This window comes from Sciurus vulgaris (assembly GCF_902686455.1).
Source record: "Sciurus vulgaris genome assembly, chromosome: 13".
Lineage (NCBI taxonomy): Eukaryota > Metazoa > Chordata > Mammalia > Rodentia > Sciuridae > Sciurus > Sciurus vulgaris.
Window position 1 is genome coordinate 38223023 of NC_136474.1, and position 23265 is coordinate 38246287.

Sequence of the window (23265 nt, forward strand, 5' to 3'; positions counted from 1 at the left end):
ATGTACTGGCAGAGAAAAGCTTGGAAGTGCAGAACATAAGTGGATAACTTGGTAATTCTAGGTACAAGAGATCCTTTTCAAGGGTATTTTGTGTATTTCAAGTATTGTGCTCTTTACCTATGGGATCTGAGCTCTCCTTTGAATGTGCTGGCTGAGAAGAGCTTGAAACTGTACAACTGAAGTGGTTTGAACTACAAGCTTGAAGTTGTAGGAACACTTGATTATCAGCGAGACCATCTGAAATTAATCTCGTTAGTACTGTCTCTCTCTTCCCAGGCTTGGTGATTCTAGCTACAAGATATTTTGGGCTAGGGAAAGTTATGTCATGGGCCTGAACTCTGCTTTGAATGTACTGGCTGAGAAAAGCTTGGAAGTGCTGAACAAAAGAAGTTTCTGCTGCAGCTTTATCTTTAGCAAAACACCTTGTTCTCAATTGGACAATTGACTTTTTTCTCTGGTTGAACCACTGTGAGGCAAAAGTGTTTCTCAGCACTGATTAGGATGGTGTTGTCTTACTGAGTCTCTTTACTTGGGTAGTTGCAGTCGATTGTCAGCTGGTAAATACAATGGAAGTGCATTTTTTGGGAAAGTTTTCACCAATGGATTTAAATAAAATCCATCGATCTCCTCATCATTTCCACTCTTCACCCCAAATGTGGTAATTTAAGGTACAAAGAGATCCCTTTCAATGGAATCCTGTTTGTATCAAGAAATGGTACTCTTTGTGTTGAGGGCCTGAACTCTCTTTTGAATGTACTGGCTGAGAAGAGCTTGGAAGGGCATAACAGAAGCGGTTTGAGATAACAGCTTGAAGTTGTAGCAACACTGCTGATTTTCAGTGAGGTCATCTGCACTTGATCCAGTTCCCACTGTCTCCTGTTCGACCTTGGTGATTCCAGGTGCAAGTATTTTTGGCTAGTCAACATTGTATCTTAAGCCTGAAATCTGCTTTGAATGTGTTGACTCAGAAGACCTTGGAAATGCAGCACAGAAGCAGTTTGAGCCAGCTCCTTATAATTGCAGCCAGAGACCTGTGAGACCATCTGAAACTGATCCAACAACCAGTGTCTCCTTCCTCCCAACCCTTGGTAACCCTAGATACAGTACATTTTTGGCTGGTGAATGTTATACCATGGGACTGAACTCTGATTTGAATATGGGGGAAAAGATCTTGGAAGTGCTGAACAAAAGTGGATTCTGCTTACATGTTCATCTTCTAGCAACACCCCATGATCTGAATGAAACAATTAACTTCTGTCTCTGGTTGAAGTAGTGTGAAGCAAAAGTGTTTCACAGCACTTATTAAAAGGGTGTCACCTTTCACAGTCTTTGCCCTTTTGTAGCTGGACTAGAGTACAAATACAAAGAATTTTGTTTCCTGGAAAATTTTGATAAATGGATTTCAATGAAATCTTGGGGATTGGATTGCCACACCACTTCAAATCCTCACCCCAAACGTGGTAATCCTAGGAACAAGGGATCCCTTTCAAGAACATTGTGTGTGTTGCAAGTACTAGTGCTGTTTGTATCTGCTGTCTGAACTCTCCTTTGAATATGCAAGCTGAGAAGAGCTTGTACCTGAAGTGACTGGAGCAAGTAGCTTGAACTTGTAGCAACACACCTGATTCTCAGTGAGACCATCTAAAACTGATCCTGTAATCACTCTTTCCTATCCAACCTTGGTGATCCTAGGTAGAAGGCATTTTTGGCTCATCTGCTTTGTATCTTTGACCTGAACTCTGCTTTATATGTGATGACTGAGAACATCTCAGAAGTCCTGAAAAAAAAAAAATTGATTCTGCTGCCAGATTCATCCTTGTAGAACACATTTTGATCTCAAAGGAACAATTGACCTTTGTCTCTGGTTGAACTACTGTGAAGCAAAAGTGTTTGTCATCCCAAATTAGAATGGAGTTTGCATAGAGACCATGCACTTAAGTAGCTGCAGTTGATGGCCAGCAGGCAAATGCAAATGAAGTACATTTCCTGGAAAGTTTTCACCAAAGGATTTCAATGAAATATTGGGGAATGGATTTCCTCATCATTCCCACTCTTTGCCCAAAACTTGGTAATCCAAGGCATAAGAGATCCCTTTCAACGGCATTTTGTTTGTCTCAACTACTAGAGTTCTTTGTATCTAGGGCCTGAATTCTACTTTGATTGTGCTGACTGAGAAGAACTTGGATATGCAGATCAGAAGCAGCTTGAACTAGCAGCTTGAAATGGTACCAACACAGATGATGCTCAGTGAGACCTTGTGCAATTGATGCAGTAACCACTGTCTCCTGCCCAAGCTTGCTGCTCCTAGGTACAAGGAATTTTTGGTTAGTCAAGGATAAATCTTGGACCTGAACTTTGCTTTGAGTGTGCTGGCTGAGAAGAGCTTGGAAGTGCAGAACTGAACTTTTTAGAGCTAGCAGCTTGAGATTGTAGCAACACATCTGATTTTCAGTGAGATCACCTGGAACTGATCCAGTAAGCACTGCCTCTTTTTTGTCCCACCTTGTTGATTCTAGATATGAGGCACTTTTGGTAAGTCAATGTTGTATCTTGGACCTGAACTCCACTTTGAGTGTGCTGTCTGTGAAGAGTTTGGAAGTGTGGAACAGAAGAAGTCTGAATAATCAGCAATGTTATTATATCAAGACCCCTGATTCTCTGTGAGACTTTCTGGAAGTGATCCAATAACTACTGTCAATTTCCTCCACAACATTAGTGGTCCTATATACAAGGAATTTTTGAAGTCAACATTTCATCTTGGGCCTGAACTCATCTTTGCATGTGCTGCTGAGAAGTGCAGAACAGAAGCACTTTGTTCAAGTTGCTTCAATGTGCAGATATACTTTTTTTTTCAGTGAGCAAATGGTGCTTTCTTTGGGGTTGAAGTAGCAAGAAACACTAGTATTTTGCAGAATTTGAAGGATATTAGAACCATTTGAACTACTGGTCAACAGCACTATTTGCAAGCTGCTCAATGCACCTTCAGAGAATTCCTAAACAAGACTTTAGAATGGCATCCAAAGAAACTTTGCTGATTTGATCAAGTCAATTGGACTTTCCTACCCACACTTGGTGACCACAGATACAAGGGCTCTCCTTCTAGTGAGAATAATGATGTTGAGGAGTGCTTTGAATGACTCCCCAATCTTGGTAATGCTACGTGCAAATTATCTGCCCTGCTTGAACTCTTCTTTGAATATGCTGAGAAGAGCTTGGAATTGCAGAACAGAAGCAACTTGAACTAGCAGCTGGAACTTGTATCACACACCTGATTCTCAGTAAGAGCCTCTGGAATGGGTAATCCTAGGTACCAAGAATCTTTTGCTACTGCCCTTTATATATTGGGCCTGAAGTCTGCTTGGAATATTCTGGCTGAGAAGAGCTTGGACATGTAGAATAGAAGCAGCTTGAGCAAGCAGTGTGAAATAGTGGCAACACAGCTGATTCTCAATGAGACCTTGTGGAATTATTCTGCTAAGGACTGTGTCTTGCCCAAGCTTGCTATTCAAGGAATTATGGCTAGTCAACATTGTATCTTGGGCCTGAACTCTGCTTTGAATGTGCTGGCTGAGAATAACTTGGAAGTGCAGAACTGAAGAAGTTGGAGATAGCAGCATGAAATTGTAGCAACACAGCTGATTCTAAGTGAGACTTTGTGGAATCCATGCAGTAATCATTGTCACCTGCCCAAGCTTGCTGATACTAGGTACAAGGTATTTTTGGCTAGTCAACAGTGAATCATTGGCCTGAACTCTGCTTTGAATGTGCTGACTGAGAATAGCTTAGAAGTGCAGAACTGAAGAGGTTTGAGCTCACAGTTTGCAATTGTGGCAACATGCCTGATTTTCATTGAGATCACCTGGAACTGATCCAGGAACAACTGCCTTTTTCCAGTCCTATCTTGTTAATTCTAGATATGAGGCACTTTTGATTAGTCAGTGTTGTAAATCTTGGTTCTGAACTCCACTTTCTATGTGTGGCTGCAAAGAGCTTGGAAGTGCAGATTAGAAACAGTTTGAGCTGGTCACTTGTAATTGTATCAAGACACCTGGTTTTCTTAAAGACCTTCTGGATTTGATCCAGTAAGGTCTGTTTCTTTCCTCCCCAACCATAGTGATCCAAGGTAAAAGGCCTTTTAATCAGCCCAGCTTAAATCTCATGTGTGTATTCTAGCTCTCATTTGATTAATGTTAAAAGTAAAGAGATGGAGAAAAACATACCATGCTAATATTAATATTGGGCATTTTTATACTTAAGCGAGTTTCTTATAGACAGAATACACGTGGACTTTGGATATTTTATTCCTTCTAATAATCTTTTATTTGGTATATTTAGACCACTGATGTTCAAACTAGTATAGATATGGTTGGATGACCACCAAATTTTATTTGTTCCTTTTGTATTTGTTGCCCTTGTTTACTGTTCGTATTTCTGTCTCCCACTCTTTATCTTTTTGATGCAAATGTGGGAGCCATTATTTATAGACACTATGCCCTTCTTAGAGCTGTATGCTTTGCTTTCTAACAAGACACACTTAGGATTATCATATTCTCAAATTTACTGGCAGATATTTTCCAGTAAATTATTTCTGACTCTAAAATTATGCAGGATTTATGTGCATAGCAGAGCCCTGTAGGCATGACTGTTACAATGTCAATAGATGGTATTTAAGTCCTAATAGTCTCCCTATGAGGATTTATGTGCATCATTCATTTTTATTCATTTATTTCTTTCACTTCAAACCCAGGTTCTCACACATGCTAGACAAGTGCTTTATCACTGAATTACAACCCCCATGCACATCAGTTTTATTTTCTATTTTTTTTAATTTTACAGACTGAATTTTGATTCATTGTACACAAATGGGGTACAACTTTTCATTTCTGTGGTTGTACACAATGTAGATTCACACATAATCATACATGTACTTAGGGTAATGATGTCTGTCTCAGTTCACTGTCTTTCCTTCCCCCACTCCCACCCCATATCCCTCTACAAAATCCAAAGTTCCTCCATATGTCTCTTACCCCCCAACTGTTATGTATTATCATTCACTTATCAGAGAAAACATTCAGCCTTTGGATTTTTGGGTTTGGTTTATTTTACTTAACATGATATTCTCCAACTCCATCCATTTGCCTGCAAATGCCATAATTATGGCTGAGTAATAGTCCATTGTCTATATATAACACAGTTTCTGTATCCATTAATCTATTTAAGGGCATCTAGGTTGGTTCCACAATCTAGCTGTTGTGAATTGAGCTGCTATAAACATTGATGTGGTTGCACCACTGTAGTATGTAATTTTAGCTCCTTTGGATATAGGCCAAGGAGTGGGATAAATGGGTCAAATGGTGGTTCCATTCCAAGTTTTCTGAGGAATCTCCATATTTCTTTCCAGAGGGGCTGCAAAAATTTGCAATATATGAGTGTGCCTTTTCCCCTACATCCACACCAACATTTATTATTGCTTGTGTTCTTGATAATAGCCATTCTAATTGGGGTGAGATGAAATCTTAGGGTGGTTTTGATTTGCATTTCTCTAATTACTAGAGATGATGAGCACTTTTTCATATATCTGTTGAATGATTGTATATCTTCTTGTATGAAGTGTCTGCTCATTTCCTTAGCCCATTTATTGATTGGGTTCTTTATATTCTTGGTGTAAAGATTTTTAAGTTCTTTATAAATATTGGAGATTAGTGCTGTATCTGAAGGGCATATGGAAAAGACTTTATCCCACTCTAGGCTCTCTTTTCACATTTTTTATTGTTTTCTTTGCTGAGGAAAAGCTTTTTGTTTGAATCCATCCCATTTATTGATTCTTGCTTTTCTTTCTTGCACTCTGGGAGTCTTGTTAAGGAAGTCTGGTCCTAAGCTGACATGATGAAGATTTGGGCCCACTTTTTCTTCTGTTAGGTGCAGGGTCTCAGGTATAATTTCTAGATCCTTGATTCATCTTGAGTTGAGTTTTCTGCAGGGTGAGAGAGAGGGGTTTAACTTCATTTTACTGCATATGGATTTCCAGTTTTCCCAGCACCATTTGTTGAAGAGGCTATCTTTTCTCCATTGTATATTTTTGGCACCTTTGTCTAGTATGAGATAACTGTACTTATGTGGGTTTATCTCTATATCTTCTATTCTGTACCACTTGTCTACCTGTCTATTTTGATGCCAATACCATGTTGTTTTTATTACTATTGCTCTGAAGTAGGGTTTAATGTCTCGTATTGGGATACCTCCTGAATCACTCTGCTCAGGATATTTTTAGCTATTCTGGGTCTTTTATTCTTCCAGATAAATTTTATAATTGCTTTCTCTATTTCTATGAGGAATGTCATTGAGATTTTAATTGGAATTGTATTAAATCTGTATAGTGCCTTGGGAAGTAGGGCCATTTTGACCATATTAATTGTGCCTATCCATGAACATTGGAAGTCTTTCCATCTTCTATGATTTTCTTTAACTTCTTTCTTTCATGTTCTGTAGTTATTGTAGAAGTCTTTTTACCTCTTCTGTTAGATTGACTCCTATTTTTTTGAGGTTATTGTGAATGGAGTAGTTTTCCTAATTTCTCTTTTGGAGGATTCATCTCTTCTGAATAGAAATGCATTAGATTTATGATCATTGATTTTATATCCTACTACTTTGCTGAATTCATTTAGTAGTTCTAGAAGTTTTTTGGTGGAGTTTTTGAATCCTCTAAATATAGAATTATGTCATCAGCAAATAGTGATAGCTTGAGTTCTTCTTTTCCTAGTCATATCCCTTTAATTACTTTGGTCTGTCTAATTGCTTTAGCTAGTGTTTCAAGGACAGTGTTGTAGAGAAGTGGTGAAAGAAGGCATCCCTATCTTGTTCCAGTTTTTAGAGGGAATGCTTTCAATTTTTCTCCATTAAGAATGATGCTGGCCATGGGCTTAGCATAGATAGCCTTTACAATGTTCATGTACTATCCCTAGTTTTTCTAGTGTTTGAGCATGAAGGGGTGCTGTATTTTATCAAATTGTTTTTCTGCATCTCATGAAATAATAATATGATTCTTAACCTTAAGTCTATTGATGTGATTAATTACATTTATTGATTTCTGGATGTTGAACCACCTTGCATCCCTGGGATAAACCACACTTGATTGTGGTGCACTCTTTTTAATATTTTTATGTGATTTGCCAGAATTTTGTTAAGGATTTTTGCATCTATATTCATCAGGATATTGATCTAAAGTTTTTTTTTCCTTGATGCATCTTTGCCTGGTTTTTGTGTCAGGGTGATATTAGCTTCATAAAATGAGTTTGGAAGGGTTCCCTCCTTTTCTACTTCATGGAATACTTTGAAGAGTATTGGTATAAGTTCTTTGAAGGTCTTGTAGAAATCAGCTGAGAATTCATCTGATTCCAGGCTTTTCTTGGTTGGTAGGCTTCTGATGGCTTCTTCTGTTTCATTGTTGGAAATTGATCTGTTTAAATTGTGTATGTCCTCCTGATTCAATTTGAGAGGGTCATATGTCTCTAAAAATTTGTTGATGTCTTTGAGATTTTCTATTTTGTTGGGGTATAAGATTTTCAAAGTAGCTTCTAAGGATGTTATGTATTTCAGTGGTGTCTATCATGATATTCCCTTTTTTATCATGAATTTTAGTAATTTGAATTTTCTCTTTCCTTCTCTTCAATAGTTTATCTATTTTGCATAATTTTTCAAAGAACCAACTTTTTTTCTCAATTTTTTGAACTGATTCTTTTTTTGAATTTCATTTATTTCAGCTCTGATTTTAATTATTTGCTCTCTTCTACTACTTTGATGTTGTTCTGTTCTTCAAAAAGAACAGCTTTGCTTTGAGATATAACATCAAGTCATTCAATTATAGGCTTTTTATTCTTTTTTTGAATGCACTCAGTGCAATGAATTTTTCTCTTAGTTCTGCTTTCATAGTGTTCCAGATATTTTGATATGTTGTATCATTATTCTCATTTACCTTTAAGAATTTTTTATCTCCTTCCTGATGTGTTCTGTTATCCATGCTTCATTCAATAGTTTATTATTTTGTCTTCAAATGTTGGAGTCATTTCTGGTTTTTATTTTATTATTGATTTCTAATCTCATTCCATTATGATCTGATAGAATATAAGGTAGTATCTCTATTTTTTTTTTGTATTTACTAAGTGCTGCTTTATGGCATAACACCTAGTCTATTTTAGAGAAGGATCCATGTGCTGCTGAGAAGTGTATTCACTTGTTGATGGATGGAATATTCTATATATGTCTTATCCCAAGTTATTGATTGTGTTATTCAGTAGTATGGTTTCTTATTTTAGTTTTTGTTTGGAAGATCTATCCAGTGGTGACTGCAATGTGTTAAAGTTACCCAGAATTATTGTGTTGTGGTCTATTTGGTTCCTGTAATTTAGAAGGATTTGTTTGACATATATGGATGCACTGTTGTTTCAGGCATAAATATTTATGATCAGTATGTCTTGCTAATTTATGCTTCCCCTAAGTAGTATGAAATGTCCTTCTTAATCCTTTCTGATTAACTTTGGCTTGAAGTCCATTTTATCTGCTTTTTTTTTACTGAGTCTGTGTGCATGGTAGATTTTTTCCCCATCCTTTCACCTTTAGTCTGTGGATGTCTTTTTCTATGAGATGAGTCTCTTGAAGGCAGCATATTATTGGGTCTTTCTTTTTAACCCAATCTGCCAGTCTATGTCTTTTGATTGATGAGTTTAGGCCATTAACATTCAGGGTTATGATTGAGATATGATTTGTATTCCCAGTCATTTTGGCTTATTTTTGGTTTTTAACTTGTCTATGTCTAATGGTAGTTCCTCCCTTTGCTGACTTACATTGTTGTTTTTCATTTCCTCTTCATGGAATATTTTGCTGAGAATGTTATGTAGCTCAGGCTTTCTATTTGTAAATTCTTTTAACTTTTGTTTATCATGGAAGAATTTCATTTTGTCATGAAATCTGAAGGTAAGTTTTGCTGGTTTTAAGGTTTGCAGTTGGAAACCATATTCTTTCAGAGCTTGAAATATGTTGTTCCAGACCCTTCCAGCTTTTAAGGTCTGGGCTGAGAAATCTGCTGATGTTCATATTGTTTTCCCCCTATATGAAATCTGATGCTTTTCTTGCACAGCCTTTAAAATTCTATCTTTATTTTGGATGTTAGGCATTTTTATTATGATATGCCTTGGTGTGGATCTGTTGTAATTTTGTATATTTGGTGTTCTTGTAAGCCTCTTTTATTTGATTTTTCATTTCATTCTTCAGGTTTGGAAAATTTTCTGATATTATTTCATTGAATAGGTTTTTCATTCCTTTGGTTCATATCATTGTGCCTTCCTCAATCTCAATAATTCTTAAGTTTGGTCTTTACATAATATTGCCTAGTTCTTGGAATTTTTGTTCATTATTTCTTACCATCGTCTCTGTTTGGTCAAATTTCTTTTCAAGATTAAATATTTCTCTTCATTCTTTGAGGTTCTGTCTTCCCAGTGATCTAGTCTGATGGTCATGCTTTCTATTGAATTTTTCATTTGGTTTATTGTTTCCTTCATTTCAAGGATTTCCATTTTTTTTCAGCATCTCTATCTCTTTATTGAGATGATCTTTTGCTTCCTATATTTGCTCTTTTAACTATCTATTGGAGTGATCACTTATTGCCTGTATTTGCTCTCTTATCTCATCCTTTGCTTCTCATATTATTTTAATTACATACATTCTAAATTCCTTTTCTGACATTTCTTCTACCATGCCATCTTGGGATTCTATTAATATAGAATCTTGGTTTGTTTGGAATACTTTCTTTAATATTTTTTAAAGTTTTTTTCATATATTTTTCCCCTCTAGTAGTGCAGATCTGGGGTATTGCAGTTTCCTGCCGTAGGCTTACAGTGATCCTACAGGATTCTAATACCTCCCCTTTAAGGGGGAGATCAATATTTGCAGCACCTGGTACAGACAATATGCAGCCCTAAAACAAATAGCCCGTATGAAGACATTAACAGTTTTGTCATAATAAACAGAGTGGATGAGTTTTATTATTATCTACAGTATAACCAATAGATTAGCCATGTGGTCTACAATTTCTAATGGTGGACAAAGAGGTGTTATATATAGAGGTGTTAGATCATAGGAAGAGTGAGAGCAGAATCCACAAATGTTTGTTGTTAGCATGAGAAAAGCGAGAAAGAGAATCTGAGGAAACAGGCAAACAAAAGGAAAATACAGAGTGAGAAAAATAAAGCAATAAATACTTGAAATTTAAAAAGGAGAAAAAGAAAAAACCCTACACTATATCAGTCATATACTATTGAAACCTCCCAGTCTTCAGTAGCCTGATGCATGAGAGGTACCTGAGAATGAGCTTCCAGTCTCTACCAGATGTCTCAGGATGGGAGTTGCCCCACCTAAAGATGGTGCCTTCCACTTCTGGGATAATCCAAGATGGCTGCACCAGCTTCCGCATGTGTTGGCAAATGGAGAACTGTGGCATGGGCGTCGTGGGTCCTGAAGGCAGCACACCCTACCATTCATTTTCTACCTTTTGTGTTTAAGTTATTTATATGTTTACCCTTTCTGTTCTTTCTCACTTTATCAGTTATACTTAGTGTTGCTTTTTTTAGTGTTTACCCTACAGTTTGCGGTATATATTTACAACTAATCCAAGTGTACTTTTATATAATTCCATACTGAATGACAGGTGTGAAATTATCTCTATGTTAAAAGAATAATCTTAATTCCTCTCTCACATACCAGGTGTTATTGCTATCATTTATTTCACATTTATATAAACATACATAATCTTACATACATACACACATAATCAAATACACTGCTGCTATTATTATTCTGAGAACTCCATAATTTGTTATATTATTGCAGAGAAATTTGGGACCCTCATGGTCCCAGACAATTCAATGTCCTCCTCCAGGGTATCCTGGACCTAGTTTCCATGTAAATGTGAAGCCAGGAATAATAAGACAGGAAAGGTTCTCTGAGCTGAGCTTCCCTCTCTGAAAAAATGGGGGTAAGATGGTCACATATCCCCAACTCTTTTATTTTTACCTTTATTTATTTATTTATTTATTTATTGTACTGGAGATTAAAACAGGGACATTGAACCACTAAGCCACATCTCCAATACTTTTTTATATTTTATTTAACAAATAACCCAATCAATAAATAAGCAAAGGAACTAAACAGGCATTTCACAGAAGAAGAAATATATAAAGATAAACAAATATATGAAGAAATGTTCAAAATCTCTTGCAAGTAGAAAAATGAAAATCAAGACTACTGTAAGATTTAATCTTACTCTAGTCAGAATGGCAACAATCAAGAATACAAGCAACGAATATATGTTGGTGTGAATGTGGGGAAAAAGGTACACTCATACATTGCTGTTGCAACTGCAAATTGGTACAACTACTCTAGAAAACTGTATGGAGATTTCTCAGAAAACTTGGAATGAAACCACCATTTGACCCAGTTATACCCCTCTTTGGTACATATCCAAAGGAGTTAAAATCAGCATACTACAGTGACATAGCCACATCAATGTTAATAGCAGCTCAACTCCCAATAACCAAGCTATGGAACCAACCAATGTGCCCTTCAACAGATGAGTGGATAACGAAAATATAGACACAATGGAATATTACTCAGTCATAAAAAGAATGACTTTATGACTTTTGCTGGTAAACAGATCAATCTGAAGACTCTCATACTAAATGACTTAAGCCAACGCCTCTCCAAAAAGTCAAATATTCTCTCTGATATGTGAATGCTAACATAAAACAGGGGGAGAGGAGCAGAAGAATAGAAGTTTAGTGGATTAGGAAAGTGTGAATAAAGGAAAGGGAGGGGGATGGGAATAAGAGTGGAATAAATCAGACATAATTTTGTATGTTCATATATGAATACACCACAGTGAAACTCCCCATCATGTGCAACCACAAGAGTGGGATTCCAATTATAATAACATATACTCCAGGCACATATATTATAAAATATATGTCAAAATATATTCTATTCTCATTTATATCTAAAAATAATTTAAAAAATAAAGAAGGCAGGAAGTTATCAAGTATTAGTCAAAATATCAAGTGCCAGAATTCAGTGTTTTCAGAAATAATACCACATGTTTGCTCTACTATATTAATACACAGCTATAGTCCTTAAAGTTACCTGGTTGACTTAAATATTTTTCTCATTATTTTCCAGGTCATAACATTTTTAGTTCTGTATTGCCTAGCTTTCATACCATACCTAATGTCCTGTCTCCAGGCAAGTATAGCACTTATGTCTAAAAAAATTATTAAATTGGTATCATGAAGGGTTTTTTTTTTTAATTCGTGTTCTTTCATTTATCCTATTCATTTTTTGATTTATCCATTTTATTGTATTTTTCAGTGATTCATCTCTTATTTGTTCTTTTTGCTTTTGCTTTTGAAGTTTTTGGTTTAAATTCAGAACCTTGTACTTTTTAGTCAAGTGCTCCACCCATGAGCTATACCCTCAACCTAATTCATTTTTTTAATTGCCAAATAGTATTCCAATGTATTTTATACTTTCCACTCTTGATAGGTGTTTGAGATATTTCCAAATTGGGGCTTTTTTATTGTACTGAGGATTTAACCCAGGGGTGCAGTACCTTTAACCATTTTTATTTTGTATTTTGAAACAAGGTCTCACTAAGTTGCTTAGGGTCTCACTAAATTTCTGAGACTGACCTTGAACTTGTGATCCTTTTGTCTTAGCCTCCTGGGCTGCTGCTGTGATTATAGGCATGTGCCACCATGCTGGGCTCAAGTTGTGCTCTTATAAATAAAGATACCATCAGATTTCTGAATAAGTCTTTTCATGGAAATATGCTTTTCTCCCCTATGGTAAATATTTAGGAGTACATGAATGGATCATATTTTAGATATAAGATTAGCATTACAAGAAACTGTCAAACTGTCTCCCATGGTTGTGCCCTTTTCCTTTGCCATCAGCAGTGTATGAGAGTTGCATCCTCCACAATCCTTTCAGTGCTTGGTATGGTCAGTCTTTCTAATTTTCCATTCTCATTGGAATGTACTAGTATCTCATGGTAGTTTGCTCTTCCCTTTTCCTAATCATTAATGATGTTGAGCAGCTTTCTACGTAATTGACATTCATATATCTTCTCTAGCAGAGTGTTTTATAAACAACTAAAAAAACTTAACATCAATAATAGAAATAACCCAATCAAAAAGTGAGCTTAGGAACTGAGCAGACACTTCACACAAGAAGATATACAATCAATCAACAAATATATTAAAAAATGCTCAACATCTCTAGTAATTAGAGAAATGCAAATCAAAATTACTTTAAGATTACATCTCACTCCAATTAGAATGGCAATTATCAAAAATACAAGCAACAATAGGTATTGGCTAGGATATGGGGGAAAGGTACACTCATTCATTGTTGGTGGAATTGCAAATTGGTGCAGCACTCAGAAAGAAGTATGGAGATTCCTCAGAAAACCTAGAATGGAAACACCATTTGACCCAGTTATTCCACTCCTTGGCCTATACCCAAAGGACTTAAACTCAGTGATGCAGCCACATCAATGTCTATAGCAGCTCAATTCACAATAGCTAGATTGTGGAACCAACCTAGATGACCTTCAATATATTAATGGATAAAAAACCTATGTTATATATAGACAATGGAGTATTAAGCATAAAGAAGAATAAAGTTGTGGCATTTGCAGGTAAATCGATAGAGTTGGAGAATATCATGTAAGTAAGATAAGCCAATCCCCAAAATCCAAAGACCAAATGTTTCTCAGATAAGTAGATGTTGATACATAATGGGAGGGGTAGGGAAGAATGGAAGAACTTTGAATTTTACAGAGGAAAATAGAGGGGAGAGAGAAGGGGGTGGGAGACATGGTAGAATGAGACTGATATAATTTCTTTATTAATATGAATGATTGCTTGAATTGTGTGACTCTAAATAGTGTACAACCAGAGAAATGAAAAGTTGTGTTCCATTTGTGTACAATGAGTCAAAATGCATTCTGTTGTTATGTATAACTAAATGGAAAACAAACAATAAAAAGATTAAAGACCAAATCCACAAAAACAAACAACAAACAAATCAATCAAATCATTTGCCCACCTTGCTTTTGGGGCATCTTATTTTCATTTATGAAAAATCAGTTGGGGCATCTTATTTTCATTTGTGAAAAATCAGTTGTCTATGTTGGTGTAGGTGTATTTCTAGACTCCTCATTCTGTTTCTTTGATGTGTTTGTCTATCTCAATGCCAGTGATATGCTGTCTTTATTACTACAGGTTCATAACAAGTTTTTAAATCAGGTGTATTTGTCTTTAACTTTGTTCTTTTGCAAAGTTGATTTTGTAGTCTGACTCTTTTGTATTTCTGTGTGAATTTTAGAATCAGCTTGCTAGTTTCTTTAAGGTTTGTGGTAGGATTTTTTACTGGGATTGCATTGACTCTTTAAATCAGCTTTGAGAGAATATAGCCCATAATAATATTGAGTCTTCTGTCTTATGAATATGGTTAATCCACATTTTATATAGGGTTTACTTAATTCTCCCAGCAATAGTTTGTGTTTCTCAGTGTACAGGCATTACACATGTGTGGCCAAATTTTTCATACTTTGTTAGCTCTAGGAATAGAACACAGAAGTGCTCTACCACTGAACAATATCCCCACCATTTTTTAATGTTTATTTTTCAAATTTATTTTTGTGTGGTGCTGAGGATCAAACACTGTGCCTCACACATACCAAGCAATCTCTCTACCACTAAGTTACAACCCCAGTGATTTTTTTTTTTTTTTTGAAGCAGTGTCCTTCTAAATTTTTTAGGCTGACCTGGAACTTGCCATTCTCATGCCAACTTGCTAGGATTACAGGTCTGTGTCACCATGCCTGGCAATATTTCATACTTGCTGATGCTGCTATATGTGACATTATTTTAAAAATAAAATTCCTAATTATAATATTTTCAGTGAACTGTCAGCATCCGAATGTTTAATTCTCCTTGTGAGACAATGTTTGGTTGAAAGTGTAGGTTAGTCCAGGATGGAAAAGCTATTTGATATGTTTTAGGCATTTCCAGGATTATAAAATTAATAAGTCTTGTTACACAAATAAATTAAGTAATACCATGGGCAGCATTGTATATGAGCATGTAGGGTGATTTGTACATTCAGATTCCTTGGGGCTTCAGGACACAATAAAAAACCCTCAGTAAAATTACAGGGTTTATTACTTTCCCCATCTGTGTCTACAAATTTTCATGATGCCTTTCTTATAGAATTAAGCAAAGGGTAAATGAGATTTCCTGTACAGAGTACATGGCACATAGTAGGACATCAAGAAGTTTCCATCCTGGACTGGGGTTATAGGTCAGTGATAGGGCACTTGCCTTGCACATGTGAGGCACTGGATATGATTGTCAGTACCACATATATAAATAAATAAAAAAGTTTCATCTACAACAATAAAAATTTAAATAAGAAATGTCCATCCTGCCCCCCTTTCCTGTTTCTCCCAGAAAACCGATGACAGTTACCTAAACCCAGCAGTATAACTGTCACAGAGACCACCTGGAAATGTGGCAGTAAGAAGTAGCACATACTCACACTTGTGTTATGAGTGAAGCGTTGAGGACATTGTGTGTGTGTGTGTGTGTGTGTGTGTGTGTGTGTGTGTGGTTTTGCAGGATACTTTGCTGGAGGAATTCAGGAGAGAAAAGATTATCAAACCATTTCTTTGGTTCTGTTTTATTTTCTGTTTCACTATTTGATATTCTAGTTTGATAGTAGAAATACATTTTCCTATTAATTCCCAAATTAAGAGAGTGAAGACAAAGTGGAGAGACAAGCATCACAAGGCCTTGACCCTGATGCTAGTACAATTACCTCCTATAGTACCCTGCAGTGAGATTTCATCTGCACCATCAGCTTCTTCAAAGTTACAAGGATTTTGAATGAATACCCCCAAGAGCACAATACTAAAATGACAGGTTTGTAAGTCCTAGATGGTTACAATGTATAAGAGAATCTACTGAGTGTCCTTAGGGAAAGGTAAGAATTAGAATCCCAGTTTTGTAGATGACTCTGGATTATTTATTGTTTGTCAGTGTGTTTGATTTTGTCATCTACAAATTGGGAAAAATGATGCCTTCCTCATAGAATCATTGTGAGCACATTATATCAAAATGCATTTAACTATATACCTGTAAGTGGCAAAATAAAGTTGGCGCCCTTTTGCACTTTTTTCTCTTAAAATGTTTCTGAGATTTCTCTAATGGCATGATATCTTTTTGATTTTACAATCTTAGCCACACTGCATGACCATACTTGTGCTCATACCCTAAGTTTTCTGCAGACTAGACCTAAGAATACAGCAGCTGACAGTGGCCTCATTTGCTTCTTTCTTGGATGTAGGTAAGTATCTACACAAAGTAGTTGACAGTCTTTTTCTCTCCCAAAATGTAAGATGTTTTCATGGCCCTGCATTATCCATTTAAAGGCAGTGCAATAGAAACACAAAATCATAGATTTGTTTTTGTTTTCAAACACAAAAAAATATTCTAGAACATTACAAGACATAAAGTGGGACCATTGTCATTGCATTTAGAAACTCACATGTGAAATATGCTTCTATGTTTTTCAGGTTTGTCCCCTCAAGAACCCATGTCAAAATTTGATTGCCATTATCACAGTATTGGGAGGTGAAACCTGGGAGAATGGATTGAAATGTTAAGTCCCTACCCTTATAAATGGATCACTGCTGATATCACAGAAGTGGGTTCAGTATAAAAGTGGGTTTGGCTTCCTTTTGCTCTTTCTCTCTTTCTTGCCATATCACTGTCTGTGATGTGATTAGGTAGCAAAAATAGCCTCACGAGATATCAGCAGGTTGATCTTGAACTTTCCAAAATCTAAACTGTGAGGAAATAAATTCCTGTGGTTTATAAATTACCCAGTCTTAGGTAATTTTGTTGGAGTAGCACAAATGTACTTAGACCCAGGCCATTTATATGGAAATATAAGGAAAATTAAAAAGCAATCTAAAATTTCAGCAAAATGTATCACATTAGCAAATAATATTGCAAAGCTCATTATTTGCAAAGATATAGTAAAGTAGGTAAATTTATATTTGCTTGGAACACTTTAGTAAAGAGATTTCAAAGTTCAGGGACACCAGTTATAACATGCATGTTCTTTAACAGACTCGGTTGTGGGAACTTACCCACAAGACACAGGCTAGTGTGGTCTCTGCCATCATCAGTCATGTGTCTGCACTCCTGTGGTAGAGATGACCATTTCCCTAGCTAGCTCATTGTCTTCAGGCCTCCTGACCATGCTCCATCCATCCTTCCATCCGAAAAGGAGACTCTTTCTCATGGCTGGATGCACAGCATTTGTGAACCACCCAGAGGTCTCCAAATATTGATAGGAAGCTGTACTCAGGTCTTAGAGTGAACTGTACGCATCCAGTTCCATCTCTGTCTGAAGATAATATCCCTTCCTCTCCCTCTCTCTATGTCCTTAGAGGTCCTTTTCTCCCCACTAGTTCCAAGCAGCTCATTTTTCCCCATAAGTTTAAATTTCCATAAAGGATGGAAGAAACACTGGCTTCAGACAGCTTCTGCTTCCAGTCCTGTCATAAACCTCCACTCAGTGTAGGGGAGGGAGCACTAAGCATGGGTCCCTGCTTCAGAGAGGATTAACACAGGAAGAATAGATTTTAACCTCCTCAATTGTATGTGTCCCAATACATTTACTAGAGGATCTGCCACCAATCACTTAAGGTGCCCAGGTTGGCAGGTTTCTCCCTGGATTTGGCAATGGGCCTGGTGAGCAACCTGCTTGACACACAACTCTGTGGCTAGGAGCACATGCTTTGCACTCAAAACATATTCATGTAGTAGGGTTGCATTGAGATTAAATCCAGAAACTGAAGACCTCTTAAGAATCTGCTTTATAAACAGTAACTATCTTTCCTCCCTGGAGCAGAGAAATCCTGTGGCAATTTGGCCAGCCCCCTCAGCCTAGGCCTCTTTACCAGAATACACAATGAAATTACCCTGATATGTCTTTTCTAAACCCTCACCAGGACTTCCTTGTTGGTGGAAATTGGATTTTTGATTCAGAAAGCTAGTCAGGTCATTAAGTTGTAAAAATATGAGCCTCAAAAACAGATATGCCCATTTGGTGCCAGCATTGTAGGTAAGTGCCTATTTCCTTTATCCCACCAACCAGCTTTCAGCTTTTAAAAAAAAAAAATTTAGTTGTAGGTGGACACAATACCTTTATCTTATTTATTTATTTTTGCGTGGTGTGGAGGATTGACCTCAGTTTCTCCCACATGCTGGGCAAGTGCTGTAACACTAAGATACAACCACAGCCTCCCACCCCCATCAGCTTTTATCAGTATTTTCAAGGAGTTTATTTTTTCTTGTTTTGGTAGTAGATTTTATCTTTATTTCTTATTTGATCATCTTATTTTTCCTAGACCTGCCCCAGTGGAACTGTCATCTCCCATGATCATTAAACTTCTTATTATAGACAAGTTTATATTATAAAGCCATCATATAGAATTGTCAGATGTAGCAAATAAAAATACAGAATGCTCAGGTGATTTTTAAAATCCAACACAAAATTACATTGCATGCCAAATAATTATACTAAAAGTATTAGTGGTTTATCTGGAATTCATTTCTAATAGGTGTATTTTATCTGGAAGGCCTGCACATGGAGAAATCTACAGGGTAGAACCAAGGTGCTCCAGTCAACAACCTCAGCTGAGCGCTCCAAAAATGACAGCATCACACATCATCCATGGACATGAACTCTCTTGGATGTCCCAGATGAGTGGAGCCTCCAGATGACAGAGGTGACAACACCATGTGGAGAGGCATTTGACAGACACCACATAGAGAAAATAAAATACCCAAATTATCCCCCTCAATACAAAGAATCCAGAATGAAAATAAGTGGCTACTGTTTGGGAGCTTTAAGCACAATGGAAATCACAAAATTGCAGTCTAGGTATATTCTTACTCTTTTGAATGGTCTGTTCTCATTGCATAATATAGGGATTCTCTTATCCTTGAAGATTTGGTAGGATTTCGTTATAATTTTGGTTATAATCTGCAGGTTTGTTTGGGTGTGGATATCAAGTTCTGAGCATTTTCTGAATTCTTTTGTAAAGAGATTTCCAAAGGAATTTTCATGATATATGACTTTTACATTACTTTTGGAATTTGGAAACTAATTCCAACCCCTCTCCATAAGATGAGCATCTACTGCAGTCATGATAGTTAAGGAATTGATGGTCTGATGTTACACATGGCTCCATGAGCCACTGGAAAGCAATATATTTACAAGGTTTCTAGGAGAGAACACAGTCAGAACAAAGGGTATCTATTTATGTAGAAAATTGTTTCTCAAAGAAGGTGTTCTGAAACACTGACTCCAGATACATGGATAACCTCATAAGGAAGTCCTTTATTATCTTCAGGATTCCTTGAGCATGGGTGAAGAATTTTCCTTCAGACAAGTGATAGGATGTGCATTACAGTGCTTGACTTTTTCATTGTCCTGACATAGCACTATTGACCCATAAGGCTGTCCATTTCTGGAGTTCATTAAGAAGTGTCTTGCCTACAGACCTAAACAACTTTCTCCAGTATCATCTTTATAGGGATTAGAGTGAATGGGTTGCTCTTCTTCATTCTATTGTAATGTTTCTTTGTTGATCTAGAGCTCAGACTTGGTGCTGGGGTGGTATTTTGGTGCAGGTTATAGGAAATAGGTGGTGAAGCCAGTGAGACCAGAAAAGGGGAGAAAAACTATAGCCCCATTGTAAGACCCACACTTGAGTGACAGGCAAAACAAGAGTTTTGAAGGGAGAAGGCCTGAGCTGTGTGAGACATTGTTCTTCCAAACTCAGTAATTGGGTAAGTGATTCTGGTGACAGGAGTAAGTGTACAATAGATAGGCTAGAACCACTTTTGTCTTGGATGCCCTTTCACATAGAAGAAAAGATCAGGAATGGAGGAAACAAATTTTCTAGTATATCCCAATATCTAGGGGAATTAATTTGAATAAGTTTCAGTATACTAAATAAGTGTAATTTGGTAGCCCTGCCTCCCTGAAATGACTCAGGTTTCTTAAATAACTTTTTTGGTACTTCCAAATCATTCGGACACATGATTTTAAAGTGTCTAATATTATGCCACAGGTGGCTAACTGCTTGGCAGGATCACTTGTAGAGGAATAACTCATCTCTCAGAGCCTAGGACACCTCCCTGCATTTTTGTCTAATTATAGTACTCTCCTAACATCACTTTTAAAGCAAATGAGAGTCATGACAACAGAGACATTGTTTGTTTCAACAACCTGAGCAGTTTTATTTCCTGTGCCTCAATCTGCTTGCCTTAATCAGTGTGCTTCCTTGGGTGGTAGTCTGAAGTGTGCAGATGTTATGCTTTCAAGGAAAGGCATGGAGACAGAGCGATGTGTGGCATCTTTTCCAGTGTGTTTGTGTGGAGTAGGGGTCAGGCCAGTGCATCTGTGTTGCCATAGATACTGGATGTCATTATGGCGACCATAGTGAGCATCATGATATTCTAAAGGGGAATTACTTGCTCTGGTTCCAGAGCAGGGTCCTGCCTCCAGCTCTTTGTACTCAGCAGAGGATGTGAGTGCCCCACGGTGGGGACTGATCCTCCCCTGACATGTGGGCAGACAAACGGATCCCAGACCCATGTCACCTACTTCCCCACTCTGGATGTCGGCGATCCACTGACTCAAAAGGAAGACCAACTTTCCTAAACCCATGCAGTGTGATGTCCTGTGTGGTTATTGTGTGATCCTAAATGCTTATGTAATTAAAAAATAAAAGAAAGTACAGTATTTAGAATAAGGGGACCAAGGAGGAAGGAGGAGGGGAGGAAAAACGAAGAACTGGGGAAGATATTTGACCAAATTATGCCACGTGCATGCATGAATATATCACAATGCTTTCCAATTTCATATGTGACTGTAAAGCACCAATTAAAAATAAATAAATAAATTGAAGAAGAACAATAAAGGAAGAGGCTCAGGGGAACTAGGAAGCAAGAAAAGCGGATAATACTGGGGACTGAAATGAAGAGATTTTTCGATGCATTTTTGAATATGTTACAATGAACTACACTATTATGTATAACTTCAATGCAGGAAAAAAATGAGTTGTTTCCCCAGAATCCTTCAAAGTTGAAAACCCAAGGTTGTTTGCTTGTTTTAATTTTTATTCCTAGTGACATCATGGACTAATTGATGCTTATATATTTGATGTGTTTTAATCCATTATGTTCATTAATTTTGTCATGTTCAAAATGAAATATTTGCCCAGTAGGAACCCCTTCAGTTTGGTCACTAATTCCTTTTGATAGACTCTCTACTGTAATAGTTTGGTCCATACTCATCTACTAGGATCTCAAATCCAGAATTGGAAACAACCATTTCTGCAAGAGGGCCTGGCTCCTCTTAGTAGGAAATGGTTTAGAGGATTCTGTCAGCGTGGTGTCAGGATTGCTGAGTGCTCCTGAGTTGCTCATTATTTCTTATCCTTCTCAGTGCTAGAAGTCAGGATACACCTATTTTTTTTTTAATTTTTAAAGTTGTATATGAACACAATGCCTTTATTTATTTTTATGTGGTGCTGAGGCTTGAACCCATGTGCCTCACATGTGCTAGGCAAGTGTGCTACCATTGAGCTAAAACTCCAGGCCCTCTATTATGTTTTTAAAAGAATGAACATAATCTTCCATCCTGGGCTGCTTCACCATTCCCATACAAATAATCATTTTTTGCAGTTGTGGTTTCAACTGTTCAAATTTTAATAATATAATCAAATATGGTTTGTATATTAGAATTACCCCATCACTGTCCAATGGAAATTTCTTAGGAAATTGAAGTGCTCTCTTTCTGAACATTCTCTCTGAAAAGTGTGCAAGATGATTGCCACTGGCTACCTGTGGCTGCTGAGCACATGTATCATGGTGAGTGTGACTGAGGAGCTGAATTATAATTTAATTCAGTTATGAAGTTTGAATTGCCACATGTCGGTTTCAGTTTCTTATTGCACTGCTATAGCTTAGATTATTTCACCAGCCTCCTGTTGGTGGGTATTTATGATATTTCTAGACTACTGCTTTTGTGAATTCTCTTTTGGCCTTTTTGCATTGTATCTTTGGGATAGATTCTTAGAAGTCACAATTGTGGTTCCAAGAGTATATGCCTGCGTATTATGACTAGATAGCATCAAATCCCCTCCATGGAGATTGTACCATTTGACATTGCCTAGTGCACTGAATGTGAATGCCTACTTCCTCACAGACTATGCAAGGAGAACCAAGGGAGGTGAAGGTCATGTGAAAAGTTTGTGAAAATCACATTTCAATAAATCAGGAGAATTAGGTGTTTAGACAGAGTTCCTGTGCCTGAGCTTGTCTTTAAAACTATGGTCGCTCATCTTTTCTGTCTCTGTGGCTCCAGGTCCATGTTCCCAACTGTGAGAAGAGGTCTTACATGAGTCAGTAAATCCATGTCACCTCAGAATACTTATTGGGAGGGGCCTCCCTGGTAGGGAAAAGCACATAAAACCAGATTAGCAGTCCACCACCTTGTTCTAGCAAAGGTCTAAAGGAAGAGCCTGTAGTTCCCTACCTGGGAGAAAAGCCAAGACAGGAGCCCATGAATGTTTCCTTGTCCTTCACTCCCTATCTGTGAGTGAGGAGAAGGTAGCCCTTTAGCACTAGGTGCCTCTGTTTCCTAAATATCATCCTCTCCCCTCAGCTTTATTATTTCCTGTTCAGATGTTGAGTTTCCAGGATTCAGCATGACTGTTAGATTCATCTTGCCTGGAGTAGAGTGCACGTAAGGTCATATACCATGGCAGATGCTTCAACATCCATGTTAATTTTTTTGAGCATATCCTGTTGTGCAGGTATGGAGATAGTGACTGTGTGGGATGCACATACAGAACTGGTATGGCAGTGTCCAGCACAAACTAGACCTCAATATATATTTCACAAATTTATGACATGTACACAAAGGAGTAAGCAGGGAATAAAACTTTGCATGTGTTCTTTCAATTATTTCATACATGTTGGGAATTTTCAGAGAGAACTGAGGTCCCACTCTTCGTTGTTTTATAATCTACTTTGAGGAAATATTTTGTTTCTGTTTAAAGAAACAATGCCT

General features: G+C 37.1%; 1 long non-coding RNA gene across 3 annotated transcripts in view; it reads left to right on the plus strand.

The window, feature by feature from the left end:
* The window catches only part of LOC306642748, a 47307-nt gene extending 27077 nt beyond the window's left edge, over positions 1-20230 (plus strand). Inside the window, exons 3-5 of one of the 3 annotated variants that reach the window (XR_013758664.1) lie at positions 16347-16452; positions 16682-16829; positions 18758-20230. This is a non-coding gene — a long non-coding RNA (uncharacterized lncRNA). The remainder of the gene's footprint in view (positions 1-16346; positions 16453-16681; positions 16830-18757) is intronic. The other 2 variants (XR_013758665.1, XR_013758666.1) reach the window with 2 other exon arrangements.
* Positions 20231-23265: the final 3035 nt, after the last annotated feature.